This window comes from Pseudophryne corroboree, chromosome 4, assembly GCF_028390025.1.
Source record: "Pseudophryne corroboree isolate aPseCor3 chromosome 4, aPseCor3.hap2, whole genome shotgun sequence".
Lineage (NCBI taxonomy): Eukaryota > Metazoa > Chordata > Amphibia > Anura > Myobatrachidae > Pseudophryne > Pseudophryne corroboree.
In genome coordinates, this window is record NC_086447.1 from 296,355,658 (window position 1) to 296,373,516 (window position 17,859).

General features: G+C 44.6%; 1 protein-coding gene and 1 long non-coding RNA gene across 3 annotated transcripts in view; one reads left to right on the forward strand and one right to left on the reverse strand.

Moving 5' to 3' along the window:
- The window catches only part of LOC134909407 (uncharacterized), a 14,616-nt gene extending 1,953 nt beyond the window's left edge, over nucleotides 1–12,663 (forward strand). Inside the window, exon 2 of the long non-coding RNA XR_010175919.1 lies at nucleotides 10,721–12,663. This is a non-coding gene — a long non-coding RNA (uncharacterized LOC134909407). The remainder of the gene's footprint in view (nucleotides 1–10,720) is intronic.
- Nucleotides 1–17,859, reverse strand: part of SLC7A14 (solute carrier family 7 member 14) — a 246,794-nt gene that overhangs the window by 15,800 nt on the left and 213,135 nt on the right. The window lies entirely within an intron of this gene.

Genomic DNA, 17,859 nt, shown 5'->3' on the forward strand with positions numbered 1-17,859 from the left:
GTTAGGCCATTAGCTCCAGAGGGTCTGATCGCTAGGTATGCCTAGATGCTCGTTCCCAGAGCCCGCCGTCACCCCCCTTGCAGAGCCAGAAGTCAGAAGACGGGCGAGTAGAAGAAGATCAGAAGACTTCAGTGACGGCTTTGAGGTACCGCACAGCGGCCGCGCTGTGCGCCATGCTCCCACACACACAGGCACTGTAGGGTGCAGGGTTCGGGTGGGGGGGGGTCACCCTGGGCAGCATATAAATCCTCAACAGAGTCTGGCAAAAGAATATATAAGTGCCTAGGCACTGTATTTAACCCCCGCCAGTATAAATATATGTAAGAATAGCGGGGCTGAAGCGTGCCATTAAGGGGCGGGGCTTACCCCTCACAGCTCATTTCAGCGCCATATTCTCCTCACAGAGACGCTGGTCCTTCCAAAACACTGCTGTACAGATCAGAGTGAAAAATGAGGGGGGGGGGGGGGGCACAGTTGTTTGGTGCAACATAAGTTAAAAATAAAAAGCTCACTATATAATGAGCGCCGTGGAAATGAGCTGGTAAACTCCTTCTGTGTTTCCCCGACAGAATGTACTGGGGTCTATCCCTTATAGCCAATGTCGGTGGGTGTTTGGTACACGTGTGTCGGCATATCTGAGGCTGAGTGCTCTGCCACAAACGGCTGTGGGAATGACTCTGTCGGCACCGCCGGCTCCTAATGGTACTTGGTACATGTAAATAAGTGTCAACATGTCGGTAGATGTATGTTCTTCCCAAGGGAAAATTATATGGGAGACACAGACGTGTGGGGGTGACCCTGTCGGCACCAACAATATCTGACTGGGTAAAAATTGGCATGATAATGTGATGCATATCAGAAATGGCTATACCTATATGTATATGTATGTATAGTAAGGTTGCATAGGTCTGTGGCATGAACACAGACGTAGTAATATTTATAGAGGGTGTCATATTCATAGAATAGATTTCCCTCAGACCCCTTGGGATCGCAAAAATTTTATTTTGCCCAGTTACTACTCCCTGAGATCGACAAGAATACTGTTTCTTATGTCGACCATAATGTTTCCTGATAAGATCCACAAAATCGGCATTCAGTACATGTTTCATACACATTAAGAACGTATTAACGTCACTAGGGACCTGCTGTTCCTGACAAGGGATATATATATATGAGTTATATATATATAGATATATGTGTGTATAGGTGTATTTAAAGGTATATATATGTATATATAAAAAATTTATAATGAATGCTGGCGCCTTGTTCAAAATACTCTGGGTCAGCCGTGACAAGATGGTTTCAAATCCTCAAGAGGATTCCGAGTGTTTATTCTTTTCCCGCCATGAATAGAATAAAGTGAGAGTCGGCCCCTGTTCTGCACGGAGCCCTGTCACAAAGGATCGTTTGCAGGAAAATATGTGATACTCTAATTATGTGTCCGCGTGTACGTTGATTATACTTGCATTACATGCGCATGGGGGAGTAGTGGTATGCAGGGTACTCCTTAAGTTGGGTCATATCTATAACATTGCAGCACACTGCCGTGCGACTACAAGGGTTATAGGACTCTTGGGTTCGCGGGCCAATTCCATGGCGGTCTCGACTAGGAGGGCATGGTGGATTCACCAATGGAATGCTGATGCTGACTCCGAGAAGAACTGGAGTCTCTTCCCTATGAAGGTGAAGCCTGGTTTGGTGATGGCCTTGTTAAGTCGATCTCGGCAGATGCCACTGGTAAGTCTACCTTCTTTCCCTATGTTCCCTCACAAAGGTTGGTGACGCATTATTGTAGGATGCAGTCATTTCAACCGAATAGATACGGATTTCCCTTTCTTTGCAGGTAGAGGAAGGTGAAAAGGTAAGAGGTCAGCAGCCTTTTCAAGTTCGCAGAAGAAGAAATCATCCTCTGTTTCTGCCACATCCACCGCATGACGCTGGGTCTATCTTGCAGGAGCCCACACGGGTGGGACCACGTCTAATACTCTTCAGTCAGTCCTGGAACGGACATGGACCAGTGAGTTTTAAGAATAGAGTCCCAAGGGGGACACCAGACGTTTCCCCTCACCGATTTTTCAAATAGACCTTACCGATTCTCCTCTAGACGGGGAGGTAGTATGCGACGCAATACAAGAGTTGTGTCAGGATCAGGTCATTGTCCTGCTGTCCCGGTTACAAAAAAAAAAAGAGAAGCTGTTATTCAAGCTTTTTCGTGCTCCCATGGCCGGACGACTCGGTCAGACCAATCCTATATCTGATACAAGATGGAATCTCTCAGGGCAGGGATCTCCAATCTGAAAAAGGAGAAAGGGGGTCTAATTACGGTTTCTTCCGCATTAGGCTTACCTGGGTTTGCTATTCAGGATTGCCATTACCAATTCACCGGAATGATGGCGGTAGGATGGTTTTCCTTCGACAGTAAAAGAGTCATTATTATTCTGTACTGGGACGCTCTCCTGATTACGGTGACATCAAGAAACCAAGTGGTGCAAAACGTTGCATTCTCCTGACAGTTCTTCAACAACGTGGTTGGCTCCTGAACTTGCCAGACTCACTGTTGATCCCAACTACGCAGTTGTCGGCATTGGGAATAAAGGCCCTCATTCCGAGTTGTTCGCTCGCAAGCTGCTTTTAGCAGCTTTGCACAAGCTAAGCTGCCGCCTACTGGGAGTGAATCTTAGCATAGTAGATTTGCGAACGAAAGATTAGCAGATTTGCGAATAGACAGTTCTTAGCAGTTTCTGAGTAGCTCGAGACTTACTCTGCTACTGCGATCAGTTCAGTCAGTTTCGTTCCTGGTTTGACGTCACAAACACACCCAGCGTTCGCCCAGACACTCCCCCGTTTCTTCAGACACTCCCGCGTTTTTCCCAGAAACGGCAGCGTTTTTTCGCACACACCCATAAAACGGCCAGTTTCCGCCCAGAAACACCCACTTCCTGTCAATCACACTACGATCACCAGAACGAAGAAAAAACCTCGTAATGCCGTGAGTAAAATATTTAACTTAATAGCAAATTTACTTGGCGCAGTCCCACTGCAGACATTGCGCATGCGCATTAGCGACTAATCGCTCCGTTGCGGGAAAAAATGAACGAGCGATCAACTCGGAATGACCACCAATGTTAGATACAGAACTGATGAGAGTTTGTTTCTTCCAGTGAAAAAAAAAAAAAAAGCTCTGAGGATCCAGAGTCTGGTCAGACCTGCAACAGTGTCAATCCATCAATACATTCCGTTGATGAAAAAGATGGTTGCGCCCTACGAGGCCATTCAGTGAGCAGGTTAAATGCAAGGGTGCTTTTAGCGGGACCAGTTGGACAAGTGGCCCGGTTCCCACCTGGGATAATCCTGTTTTTTCAAGACCAGAATTTCACTCCTGTGGTAGCAGCGCAGTTCTCATAAGCGCAGGTTCGGGTTCCAGGACTGGATCCTAGGGACCACGGATGCATGCCTTCGAGGCGGGGGAGTTGTCACACAGGAGGAAAACTTCCAAGGAAAAGGGTCAAGTTAGGTTACTTGTCACCACATTAATGGTCTAGAGGTAAGGGCCGTTTATAATGGTTTTCTACAAACAAGAACCGAAGCAGCAATGGCAGACGCCAGAAAGATTTTCCGCTGGGCGACGAAATCATATACGCGCTCTGTCAGCGATGTTCGTCCCAGGAGTGGACAATTGGGAAGCAGACTTCCTCGGCAGACACGTTCTCCATCCAGGAGAGTGATGTCTTCATCCAGAGGTTTTCACAGAAGTGACAGGTCGTTGAGGAATTCCTAAAATAGACATGATGGCGTCTCGCCTCAACAAGAAACCAGTTCCAGGTCGAGGGACCCTCAAGCAATAGCGGTGGACGCCCTAGTGACACCGTGGGTGTTTCAGTATGTCTATGTGTTCCCTCCACTTCCACTCATTCCAAAGGTGATAAAGATCATAAGAAGAACAAAGGTTCAAGCAATCCTCATTGTTCCAGATTGGCCAAGAGGGCTTAGTATCCAGATCTTCAGGAATTATTCATAGGAGATCCCTGGCCTCTTCCTCTGAGGGAGGATCTGTTACAGTAGGGGCCGTGCGTGTTCCAAGACTTACCGCGAATTCATTTGACGGCTTGGAGGTTGAACGCCGGATCCTAGCCCGAAAGGGTATTCCCAAGGAAGTCATCACTACTCTTATTCAGACCAGAAAAGGAGTAACGTCTAAACATTACCACCGTATTTGGAGAAAATACGTGTCTTGGTGTAAATCCAAGAAGGCTCCTATGGAAGAATTTCAGTTAGGACGTTTTCTCCGTTTTCTACAAGCCGGTGTGGATGCGGGCCTAAAGCTGGGCTCAACTAAAAGTTCAAATTTCTGCTTTATCAGTTTTCTTCCAAAAACAATTGGCCTCACTTCCAGAAGTTCAGACCGTCGTGAAAGGCGTATTGCACATCCAACCTCCTTTTGTGCCCCCTGTGGCACCATAGGATCTTAACGTGGTGTTGCAGTTCCTTCAATCTAATTGGTTTGAACCTTTATAGGAGGTAGAGTTGAAATTCCTTACTTGGAAAGTGATCATGCTATTGGCCTTGGCCTCTGCAAGGCGGGTGTCTGAATTGGTGGCTTTGTCTCACAAGAGCCCCTATTTGATCTTCCATGAAGATAGAGCGGAATTGAGAACTTGCCAGCAATTTTTGCCAAAAGTGGTGTCATCGTTTCACATGAACCAACCTATTGTGGTGCCAGTGGCGACTGACGCCTTAGAAGAATCAAAGTCTCTAGATGTGGTCAGAGCTTTGAAAATGTATGTAGCTAGAACGGCTCAGATTAGGAAAATGGAGGCTCTGTTTGTCCTATATGATCCCAACAAGATTGGGGCTCCTGCTTCCAAGCAGACTATTGCACGCTGGATCTGTCATACGGTTCAGCAGGCTCATTCTACGGCTGGATTGCCGTTACCGAAATCGGTGAAGACCCATTCTTCCAGAAAGGTGGGCGCATCCTGGGCAGCTGCCCGAGGGGTCTCGGCATTACGTCTTTGCCGAGCAGCTACTTGGTCGGGTTCAAACACCTTTGCAAAGTTTTACAAGTTTGATACCCTGGCTGATGAGGACCTCTTGCTGGGTCAATCGGTGCTGCAGAGTCATCCACACTCTCCCGCCCGTTCTAGAGCTTTGGTATAAACCCCATGGTTCTTGAATCGTCCCCAGCATCCTCTAGGACGTATGAGAAAATAGGATTTTAATTCCTACCGGTAAATCCTTTTCTCTTAGTCCGTAGAGGATGCTGGGCGCCCGTCCCAGTGCGTACTGTATCTGCAGTTATTGGGTATGGTTACACACATGGTGTGTTGCGTTTAAGTCAGCCTGCTGCTGACGTTATTCATGCTGTTGCGTGCGTTTTGCTGTTATTGGTTGTGTTTACACACAGGTTGTGTTACGTTTTCTGTCAGCGTATTGCTGCATATTATTCATGCCGTCGGCTGGTATTCTATTGAATGCCACGTTCTGCGGCATACTGGAGGTGTGAGCTGGTAAGATGCTCACCGTGGTTTAACAATAAATTCTTTCCTCGAAATGTCCGTCTCCCTGGGCACAGTTACTTAAACTGGAGTCTGGAGGAAGGGAGGAGCCAGTTCACACCCATTCAAAGTCTTAAAGTGCCCATGTCTCCTGCGGATCCCGTCTACGCCCCATGGTTCTTGAATCGTACCCAGCATCCTCTACGGACTAAGAGAAAAGGATTTACAGGTAGGTATTAAAATCCTATTTTTTTGCATTATTCTTAGTAATGTTTTAGGTGCGAGTTTACAACTCACAACCATTTACATTGCCCAAATTTTATATGTGCAATGGCAAAACATCTGAATGCAGGTTTTGCCATTGCCAGTTGCAGGATTGCAGGAAACATGCAAGTTTGCATGTTTCCGCATCCTATTACTTTGTGTGAGTTTGTGCGAGTTTAGTGCTAAACTCGCACTTTTTCAAAACTCGGACCCTATTACATCTCACCAATTATATGAAAAGTGATGTCAATGCCATTTAATGGCACAACACTCAAATAACAGATCTCTAGAATGACAAGGATGAGTGCAATCTAATTTTAAGTATGTGCTCTTATGTCTGCTCATTTCAAAAAGCCTTTATATTAAATGTTGCAAATCTTTGGAATTCCATCTCTGTAGATCCATGCATCGAAACCTGCAGTCTCTTGCTTATAACCACTCCCACTGTAGCTATAGTAACCATAGTACTAGTTAACGTGTTTTCAAACTGCGGCACTTGTTATCTTTTCTACTATATCTCCTAACATCTATTTAGGTTGTAACTAAGTTCTATGGGAAGGGACCACAGTCCCGATAATTTCCTCTATTTTCTGCTTTCAATATACGTTATGGGCCTAAATTATGTTTGTACATAATGCTGATGTTTGCGCACCGGAACGATTATCAGCAAACTGCACATGTGCTGCGATCGCATTGTGCACGTGTGATCCCTTTGTGATCACACTTGCAGTGAGGATTTAATTGGAGGGGTGACTGACAGGAAGGGACTGTTTGGGTGAAGTAATAGAGAGTGGTGGTAAAAACACAGGGGTGTCGTGGCCTTTTTTGGTGCATGTATCTCCCTTCAGCTGCAATCATGTACATAGAGAAACATCATGCCAGTGTCGCTATTGTCGCATGCCAGTCTGCATAGCCATAGGTCTACCCTTACAGTCAATGTTCCTTGTACTTGTGTATAGGCTGTGAATGCAGTGCTGGATTAAGCAGGGGGCCCAGGGGGTAAGTACCCCCAGGCCCTGCAATCTTGGGGCCCCCCAGCTGGACCTACAGTACAGGGTCGATTCTACTTCTTTCCATGCTTCACTGCCAGCAGCAATGGAAGCTGCATATAGAGCTGCTGCTGACTGCAGAGCCTGGAGAAAAGTAGAATCTTCCCGATGCCTCCAGCTCTATATATCTAATATATATATGCGTATAAGTCGACCCGAATATAAGCCGAGGCACCTAATTTTACCACAAAAACCTGGGAAAACTTATTGACTCGAGTATAAGCCTAGGGTGGGAAATGCAGCTCTAGCCGTACACAGCCCTCATAGTGCCAGATATGCCCTCATACTGCCAGATATGCCCCCACAGAGCCAGATATGCCCTCATGCTGCCAGATATGCCCCACAGTGCCAGATATGCCCCACAGTGCCAGATGTGCCAGATATGCCCCACAGTGCCAAATATGCCCTCATGCTGCCAGATATGCCCCACAGTACCAGATGTGCCAGATATGCCCCACAGTGCCAGATATGCCCCACAGTGCCAGATATGCCCCACAGTGCCAGTTTGTTACTTACCCTCCGTCGCTCCCGCGCTGTCCCGTCGATCCCGCGCTGTCTTCTGAAGGAGGGACACGGAGAGCACAGCGCTCGGCTCTCCTGTGTCCCTCCTGCGTCTCCGGCGGCAGCGGCGTGTGTGTGTGTTAAAGGAAGTGCCGGTTTCTGGCACTTCCTTTAACACACACACGCCGCTGCCGCCGGAGACACAGGAGGGACACAGGAGAGCCGCGCGCTGTGCCCTCCGTGTCCCTCCTTTAACACACACACGCCGCTGCCGCCGGAGGGACACAGGAGAGCCGCGCGCGGTGCCCTCCCATGTCCCTCCTAAATACTCACTCGCGTATAAGCCGAAGAGGCTTTTTCAGCACAAAAAAAGGTGCTGAAAAAGTCGGCTTATACTCGAGTATATACGGTATATATATATATATATACAGGTTGAGTCTCCCTTATCCAAAATGCTTGGGACCAGAGGTATTTTGTATATGGGATTTTTCCGTATTTTGGAATAATTGCATACCATAATGAGATATCATGGTGATGGGACCTAAATCTAAGTACAGAATGCATTTATGTTACATATACACCTTATACACACAGCCTGAAGGTAATTTTAGCCAATATTTTTTATAACTTTGTGCATTAAACAAAGTGTGTCTACATTCACACAATTCATTTATGTTTCATATACACCTTACACACACAGCCTGAAGGTCATTTAATACAATATTTTTAATAACTTTGTGTATTAAACAAAGTTTGTGTACATTGAGACATCAAAAAACAAAGGTTTCACTATCTCACTCTCACTCAAAAAAGTCCGTATTTCGGAATATTCCGTATTTCGGAATATTTGGATATGGGATACTCAACCTGTATATATATATATATATCTTGCAAATGGGGAGGAGGCACAGTGGGCACAGCCAAGGGTGCGGTGCTGACATAAGGGAGAGGGTCCCCCCTGTCTTAAGTGCCGCGGGCCCGCGAAGGCTTAATCCAGCCCTGTGTGAATGCGTATGCAGTTGAGAATGAGTTTGCGATGGGTCTGGTGGGCGGCTCTTCTCATTTCTGGGTGGCAGCTACATTTAGCCTAGAAAATCACACTTGTTAAAGCATGTGCGTACAAATGTGAATTAGGCCCAATGTTTCTATGTCAGTCTATAAACTTACATACATGCACACAGGCCCATATACTCTTATATCACACAGGGGAAGTGCAGTCTACTGACACCTAATTGAGAGTACTGAACCTCCCACTATGACCGAATTCACTTTGTATAAATTAGTTTTTTTCTTGTTTCTTCCCATTTATTATTCAACGTAGATTAATTACTGACTTTTCAAACAATTGAATATCTCCCATAGAATAAATTACTTTGTTTTAAGAGTGTCTTACCCAGATGCGTCCTAATACATCTATGATTTTTGTGCCATGTAGCATGAGACCCATATTACGACTTAAACACTATGCTAAATGCAGCATTTCCCAGACTTTCCAAAAAGAATTCTGAATGTAGTATCTTTGTGGTATTGCAGCTGCATACAAAGCCTCATACAGTGTACCGGGCACCTTGGATTAATATTTTTTGCAATGGACTGGGTAAATTCATAGATAAAAGGCAACACTGCGCAATGAGATGCATCTCACTTATATGAGAAGTCAGTCTTTTACCTTCTTACCCAGGTAACTGGCTTTATCACACACAGTAGCTGCATGTAATGCCAGGGTCCAGGGTACCCGTGCATTTTACGTTTGTCACATTAGTGATAGAAATAAGACATATATTTGTGACAGGATGCATGGCCTACCTTAATTCTGTGGTACACCAAAAGGGGTTATTTAGCGCGATTTGAGGTTAGGTATATGTGGATTTATAAAAGCTTTGGCACAGGTCACTGTACCTAAAAGGTCATATAAACTGTGATAACCAATCAGGTTTTAACATCTGGTCATCTGGTACAGCTTGAAAATGACAACTAATATTTGAGAGGATATTCTTTGCATATATACTTTTCTACCAGTTTTTACAAATGCACCCCCTCCCCACCCAACAGGTTATGACTAAAATGCATCATCAAAAATGTTAGTTAAACATTTTAAGAAATGGAAAGAACACAGTGAACCAATGGGCAACTGTAGTTTGTTAATCATTTGCCCCACCTGCCTTATTTTAGGCAAGTGTTCAAGCGTAGAAATTTAATTTATATAGTTCTTCTCATGCTTATGTAGGTTTCCTCCACAGACAAAAAAATATATTGGTAGGTTATTGTCTTCCCTAGGTCACAGTATGCGTTTCTGTTCATGTCATAGCGAAATATGATTGCAAGCTCTCTGGGACAGGAACCAATCGGAATATAGATTTTCGTCTGTAATATGGTTAGGAAAATTCAGGAAAGGGGGGGTTTCCAGTTGCCCAGAAACCCCCCTACCCGACAACCTGGCCAGGGGCCACTGCATGCAGTATAAATGGCAGAATGGAGCTGCAGCACATGCCCAGTGGCAGCAGATTTTCATGTCTGATATACTGCATTACATAAACTGCACTTTGTTGGGGCAGACTATAGCTTGTTACATGCTAATTATGCTTAAGTCATGGGCTGGCGGCAATTGCTCTAAAATCAAATATTTGGAACCCCCCCCCCCCCCCCTCCAGAAATCCGGTGTTTGCCTCTTATATGTTAGTGCTATATAAATAAAGTGCAGTCAGTTATATTGTCTACGTAATATAAATGTGTCCAAAACCGTGACCCAATAAAGCCACCTTAATTATGAGCTCCCTACTCCACTGTCTGTTGTCATGTGCAAGTAAATTCATTCCGTCTCTGGTTACTGCATGCATGTTAAATGAATGAGCCTTTGGAAGATATCCAGAGTCTGAACTGTGCAAGTACAAGAGCAGATTAACCTGAAGAACCCCTCTGTGCCTCATTTCCCGTCTCATGTTTTCTTTCATTGTACAAAGGTATAGTTTGGTTTAGAAGCACATATGTCTGCCTGTTGATGACAAACAGCTATCATAATATTTGGCCACATCAGAGGGATTATATCTTGATTGTAAAGCTAAATGATTGTATCTATGACAGCTTCACAAATTAATTATGCATGGCATATACTAGAGAAATCTCTTGATGTGCAGAGAAGCCTCAGGTCTAACAGTTCCAGATGGTATGAGCAAGGTTCTGCTCATGGAAATTTAATGTAGTTCTATCTCACCCAAGTCATGGTGAGTGCTGACTTGCATCAGCCCAATTAAAACTGCAGCTATCTGCGATGATGCTCCGTTTTGTGAGTCCTTCTAAGTAAATGATCTAAAGAGAGTATTAGTCACTATAGAAAAATAATGTATTAATTGCTTCATTTACGTGCATTGCTCTTTTATGTAACATTATTCATGCAAAATTCATTATTCACAGCTGCAAGCCAAAGTCTTAAGGAGATGAAATGCTTACAGAAGAGACCTGCATAGTTAATTGCTATGTATACCTGTGAACCTGAAATGAACACATCGGAAGAGATGTAAAAGAGACATCCATGACCTTTACAAGGTGGCCTGTGCTCCACGGGGTACAAGGAGCAGCCAAATTTAAACAACACTGCAGTCTGGTTCATTCTAGACTTGGATGAATACATTTATGCCTAGTAAGAAATTACCCTAGTAAAGAACTGTACATTTCAAGTCAAGTGTACATAAAGGCATTTTTTTGGGAACAAGCAATGGGTTAAGAACTTAAAGCTACAGATGTGTCCTCATACATCTTGCCTTAATAAGCCACGTAGTGGGAGGGAGATGCCTGGCATAAGTGAGCTGACAGGTTCCATGCAACTCCTTTAGTGTCAGGCATCTTTTTTTGCCATAAAGCATCTTATTCTCATCGCTATGTGACTAGGACGCACAAGCAGTTTTTGCTGATTAAAATAATGGCCCTCATTCTGAGTTGATCCCTCGCTAGCTGCTTTTAGCAGCATTGCACACGCTAGGCCGCCGCCCTCTGGGAGTGTATCTTAGCTTAGCAGAAGTGCGACCGAAAGGTTAGCAGAACTGCGCTTAAAAAGTTTCATGCAGTTTCTGAGCAGCTCGAAACTTACTCCTACCTTGCGATCACTTCAGTCAGTTTAGTTCCTGCTTTGACGTCACAAACACGCCCTGCGTTCGGCCAGCCACTCCCCCGTTTCCCCAGACACGCCTGCGTTTTTGCCTGTCACGCCTGCGTTTTTTAGCACACTCCCTGAAAACGGCCAGTTACCACCCAGAAACACCCACTTCCTGTCAATCACTCACCGATCAACAGAGCGACAGAAAAGTGTCGCTAGCCCTTGTGTAAAACTGCAGTTTTGTGTGAAAGTACTTTGCGCGTGCGTACTGCGGCCCGTACGCATGCGCAGAACAGCCGATTTTTCACCTAATCGTCGCGCTGCGAACGGCAGCTAGCGATCAACTCGGAATGAGGGACAATATGCGGCATGCCTATAATCTGTGTGCGACTGCAGCTCTATCTGCATATGAAATGGTACATTACAGTGTTTTCCTCGAAAAACACTGTATCGTAGCATTTTGTATGCACATACAGGCGTAATAGCACACAGAATATAGGCATGCCGCATATCATTTTAATCAGCAAATGGTGATTGTGCGTCCTAGTCGCATAGTTTTGCATTTTAATGGAAAAAGCTGCAAGAAAAGATACCCAGTGCACTACTAAAGACTGGAAGAAAATCTTATGGATGAATCAAAGATTTACACCTGTGTTCATCACATAGGGTTTTTGTACGCCACTGAATAAGCAAAAGGATGGTTACTCAGTGTTGGGGTTTATTTACTAAGCAATAATTTGTAGAACCAGCTGTTTAAGCGTGTTTAAGCCCATTCTTGAAGAGGATATTCTTTGAATAGGAAAACAACAATATGTAAATAAATCCCTGTGACACTAACTGTGAAAAATGGAGACAGAAGTGTGATGGTTTGGGGCTCTTTTGCTTGATGCCCAGTCGACAACTTGAACATGGCATGGCATGGCATCCTGAACAAAAAGGGCTACCAGAGCAAATTTTGCAACTCCATGCAATACCCCCTGGTATACCTCCCAAATGACCCAAAATATAACTCCAGGCTATGTCAGAAATACCTTTGAGGAAATAACAAGGCAGTTGGCTTCAATCGTGTAAAGGCTAGCAGTTTGCAGACGTAAACCCCATCGAGTTAGTTTGGGATGAAATGGATAGAAAGGTGAAAGCAAACAACCTACAAGTGCAACATATTTGTGGGAACTTCTGCAACAGTGGTTATATCTGCAAAAGGAGGCAACTTTGGTGAGTCAAAAATTTTGTTTCAATCTTGTAAAATAAAATGATTTTATGATTTCTTTTTTATTCTCATATGGCCACTGAGATGTTTGACATCGATAGAAGCAGAAGAACCTATAAGAAACTGCAAACGCTGTACTTGCGTCTTATAAGATCACATCGTAACACTCATAAGGGGGGTACACACGGAGCGACGTTCAATTAATTCCTAAGCAATCTGACTAGAATGCTTAGAAATTAGGAACACATTGCTCTGTGTGTAGGGGTGTCGGCAACAGCGATGCGTGGTCTCTCGCATCACTATCACCAGTGCTAGATTGTCCTGCATGCAGGCACAATCTAGCAGGTCGCTCATTTCACCGCTGGGTGTAATGAGCGGCCCTCTGTGTCATCCCCACCCTTGCTCAGCACACCGCACTGTGCTGAGCGGTGGGAGAGGGTTAGAATGGTTAGTGCTGGAGTGAGTGAAGTGAGATTAGCAGTCTGCAGACGGCACCAGACAGCAGTGAACAAATAAGGCTGGAGCTGAAATGAAGTGGGGTAGCTGCACAGGTTTAGCAAGCTGGAGACATTTGGCAGTGTGGGATGGTTTGCAATGGATAGCTACTGGCTGGATGATTAGCAGTGCAACTGCTCATGTTTCCAATTAGTACTGGAGAAGATTTACAGCATGGGAGCTGCAGAAGGTTGCAGACTGGAACTGGAGAATACAGCAAACAAACTGCTGATACAGGAGACAGGAACTGGTAAGGTACAAGTTGAAATGACAATGAGCAGTTGCACATGAGGAGTTTAAATAGGGCACTCTGGACAGACATTGGTTGAATAAGTCATGTGGAACCAATTACTCAGTTACTGGACAAATGTAGAGTCAGCCGACCTAAGCAAGATGGTGGCATACATGCCGTGCAAGCCTCACGAGAAACACCAAGACACAGGCAAAAGGTTATTGCAACATGTGCAACTTGGAAAGACCGGCCAGAGGGGACATGCCATCCATTGAACAGGTGGTGCCATGTGTGGTAAGAAGGTCAGAGCCCATTGTGTGACACATATGCAAACTCTCATGGTATTTCTGAGAGATTCCTGGATAAGGTGATTCCATACGGAAGTAATTAAACATTTCTCCCCAAAATGCCCTAGCTGCCATAAGGTGGACAAGAAGAGATGCAGTGGTGTGAATCATGTTGTCATCAATTACTTACAACATCACTGAACATTGAGGTCTTCATGCAGACGTTGACTGAGGTCTGTTTTATTACTGCAAAATATGCAATTCCGTACAGCGCATGCACACCACACAGTGTGCACACATATGCTCATGCGCAGTACAACTGGAGAGGGTGAATGGTATAGAGAAGTGTTGGCAGCATACATTATGGATGTAACTGAGGCAGACCTATATGCAGGTGCACATACAGCTGCCAGAAGGCGTATATTTTACAGGTACAGGAGGACTGGTGCAATGATGAGGATGGCGGTCAGCAGTACTAATTGGACATTTGCAGATTCACCTCTCCTGCTAATAGTACTTCATTCATTAGAATGTAGGCTATATTACATGATGTTGTGGTTCCCTTTTCACATTACGTAAATACATTTACTGTTTCATGCTTTTCTTGGTAATGTTCGGGGCACAGATGAATCAATGAGCCCCTGAGTCTGCAGAGAGCAACATGAAGCCCCCAACCACCTTCTTTCTATACCTCATCTCTGTCTCGCTCGGAAGGAAGGTGCAGTATGGAAAGTTGGCTAGTTGATTCTGGAAAAGCTTTGTCATGGATCTTCCCCAAGAGGAAGTGATAATGTAAAGTATACAGGAAAGCTGCTTTATATGCTCAACTTCACATAGTATGGAGAGTACAACTGCTGCCTGCTGCATCCTGACAGTGTGCACCCCAGAGTAATGTGTTGCTCATTACTCTCAGTACACGGAACAGCACTGGTAGCTTTATCAGGTGAGAAATCTGACATTCACTGTGTTGCCATCAAACATATTCCAGGTCTGGAAACCTGCCCTAAGTAATAAATAAGCATGCCTGCACCCAATGATGTATAGTATGATGTGTTTTATTGTGGTTGTGTGTATGTGTGTGCTGCCCTGCCGTGTTTCAGCTATTTGTTAAAAAGATAACTTGCAATTAAATTAGGAATGGACAGTGGCAGCGTGAAAACATTCTTCATCCCCTTACCCAATATAAAATCATCTTCTGTATATGCTGATGACATGTACTGCACAGTTTATAAAGAGGGAACCATGCCCCCATATACTTGTCATGTCCCGTTAGTATCGGGGTATGAAATATCTCTGACTATCCTAAACCCTAAACCATACTTGCCTACTTTGAGGACTTTCTCTCTACAGGAGAAGCCAGGAGAGGACAAACAGGTGGGCTGCAACAGGGTCGGTACCGGGCTAATCACGTCATTAGACCCTGCCCCCTAGTGGGGAAAATGCAGTGATCAGCGCATATTTGCATAGGGCGGGGCCAAATTACAGGATTGCCATAGTATTGTGTCATTAAGCCCCTCCCCAACCACACAGACCACTGGTTCCCATTATTAATCTTCCCATTAAGCACACTTCAATAGGGAGGGGTATGGCTGTCTAAGCCGACCTGGAAAAGGTCGACAGGCACAAGGCTGACACCCAAAAGAGTCGACATGGAAAAGGTCGACACAGGTAAAAGGTCGACATGACATTTTTAGGGTTTTTTTGTGTGTTTTTACTCTGTAAAGTGACTAGGAACTCCAATTACTGTACTGCGTCACCATGCTTCGGGCAAGGTTACTATTCCCAATTGTAGTCCATGTCGATTGTAAAGTATGAAAAAAGTAAAAAAAAAAAAAAAAACTCTCTTGCATTGGAGAAGTGGGCAAAGTGCCACAGACACCCTGTAATGAGATGTCAATGCTGTAGTGCATATGTATGATGATGATGATGATGATTATTATTATTTTCTGCCTTCTTTCTTTGACATGTATTATAAAAGCCAATAAATATTTTTCTAGCTGGATTCCATTTGTTATTGCACATTTACCTTGCAGACAGGCATTCCTTTCACCATAACTTATTTATTTACTCACTCTATCATATGACTCTACTCTAGTTATACAGATCCCTGACAGCAGGTTGTCACCCTTTTCTCACATGTTTCATTCTCATAAGACAAAACTGCTTTCTCTTCTATCATGTGATACAGCTGACACCGGACTTTCTTTCCTGCCTCATTATCACAGACTTTCTGCGCTATACAACAGGTAGCTGCAGGAAGGACAGCAGAGATCCCACGTTGAGCTGGATAACTCATGCTGCTTCAAGAGATCCCAAATTGGATGCTGTACGTAGCTTGTAAGAGGAAGAAATATAAGAATCCAGTGCTACTGGAAAGAAATAAGCTGCAGTGTGTAAGATACAGAGCAAAAGCAAATAACAATGTCACAAAAAAAATCATCATTATACAAATATGTTTTATATTAGATTTTCTATTATATTTCCTAACACACTGTATAAGCACATACAATATTTAGACTTAACATTTATATTCAACTAAACACTTCTGTACCCAATTATCTCCGCTACTAGCAGCCTCACACTGATTCCAAACGTAGAAGGCCAGGCTTTCCATGCCATCATAGCACTTGCTCATCATACTGCATGACTGATTGGTTACAGGTCTGGGTACACACCTGTACAATTATTGGGCTGATCATGTTTTATCAGATGGAAACTGGTCACATCGAAAGATCTGGTTTTATGTGCAGTTTACATTTTATCAGATTCGATGGTGCAAAATCATACAGAAAAGAGTGTGCGCACTTTCGACTATACTGTCCGACTGCTCTTCCGATGCTCCCAACGGTAGCTGCCTCGCCTTTGTGGTCGTGCATAATTAAATCTATCATGTGACATACTCTTGTTACCATCAGCACATGGAACACAGCAGAGGCGTCACTGGATCTGATGACACCTTGTGTGCACTGACATAAAGGGGCATGGCCTCATGGGAAATCCTGCTGGCATCATTCCTTGGGCGTCTCCAGAGATGCTGGACTGCCTACGGAAACTAGTGCCTGCACCATAAGCTCCTCCTCTATCACAGGAACAAAGTGCTGCAGGAGAATGTCACACTACAGCACCCGGGACCTGTCACTGTGGAGGAACCGGCTCTTTGGTGTCACCCTCTCAGAAGGTATTTAGGTTGTGGCACATGCTTAAATTGTTTTTATTTTTTTCTCAATAAAATGTAATTTGTCACTTGTTGTCAATGGTATGCGCAAATGCATTGCAGCAGGTTCAATATAAATGCATAGTCCCTGTACACTTTTATACAGAAGCTACTGTACATGTATTTTGTAAAGTTCACAAATATTAGTGGCTGTTCCCATGATTCAGTACAGCTGTTATAGCCTGTAGCTGCTCCACATGTCATGCATATAGGGAGTCATTCCGACCCGTTCACACGCTGCAGTTTTTCGCAGCCGTGTGAACGGGTCAGAACTGCGCTTGCACGCAGGTGGCAATGTGGAGGCTCGTCGCTGCCTGGCGACGGCCGCCGCTGGGCAGCGACGAGAATAACAAAGAAAACGTTTGCAGCGGCGAACGCAAGAAGATTGACAGGAAGAGGCCGGCCGGGGGTGGCAACTGACCGTTTTTTGGGAGTGCCGAAGAAAACGCAGGGAGGGATCCTGACATCAGCTCCAGGAAGGATCATTGCAGTGGATCAGTAAGTCTTGAGCTGTGCAGAGACTGCACAAACTTTTTGCTTGTGCAGTCTCTGCACAGCGGATCGCAGCCCTGCACAGCTAATCCCCCCTCCCCTGTAGGCGGCGACTACCTGACTGCAGCAGTGCTAAAGTAGCCTGCTAGCGATCAGGTCGGAATGAGGGCCATTGTGCGTTAACCACACCGTTTCCAGCCCATTATTATGCTACTTCTGTTTAGATCAGGCCTCAGCAGAGTACAGTGGTACAATCTTTTTTTCCTATTTTATGGTCAGTCAGTGGTCAAAGATCACAGGTATGTGTACAGGTGTGTATGCACTGTGGTCGGGACTGCAGAACGTAAGTGGAGTCAAAATTAATATCACATTGAATATGTGATTGTACAGGTATGTACTCATATTAAGGTATGCCATCCAACAGGCATACCTCCCAACCATTTAGTTTATTTTGTCTTATCAGGTCCATAACATGAAATAACTTAAAATAGAACAATTATAGTAATGGTTACTGAATTGATATAAAAAGA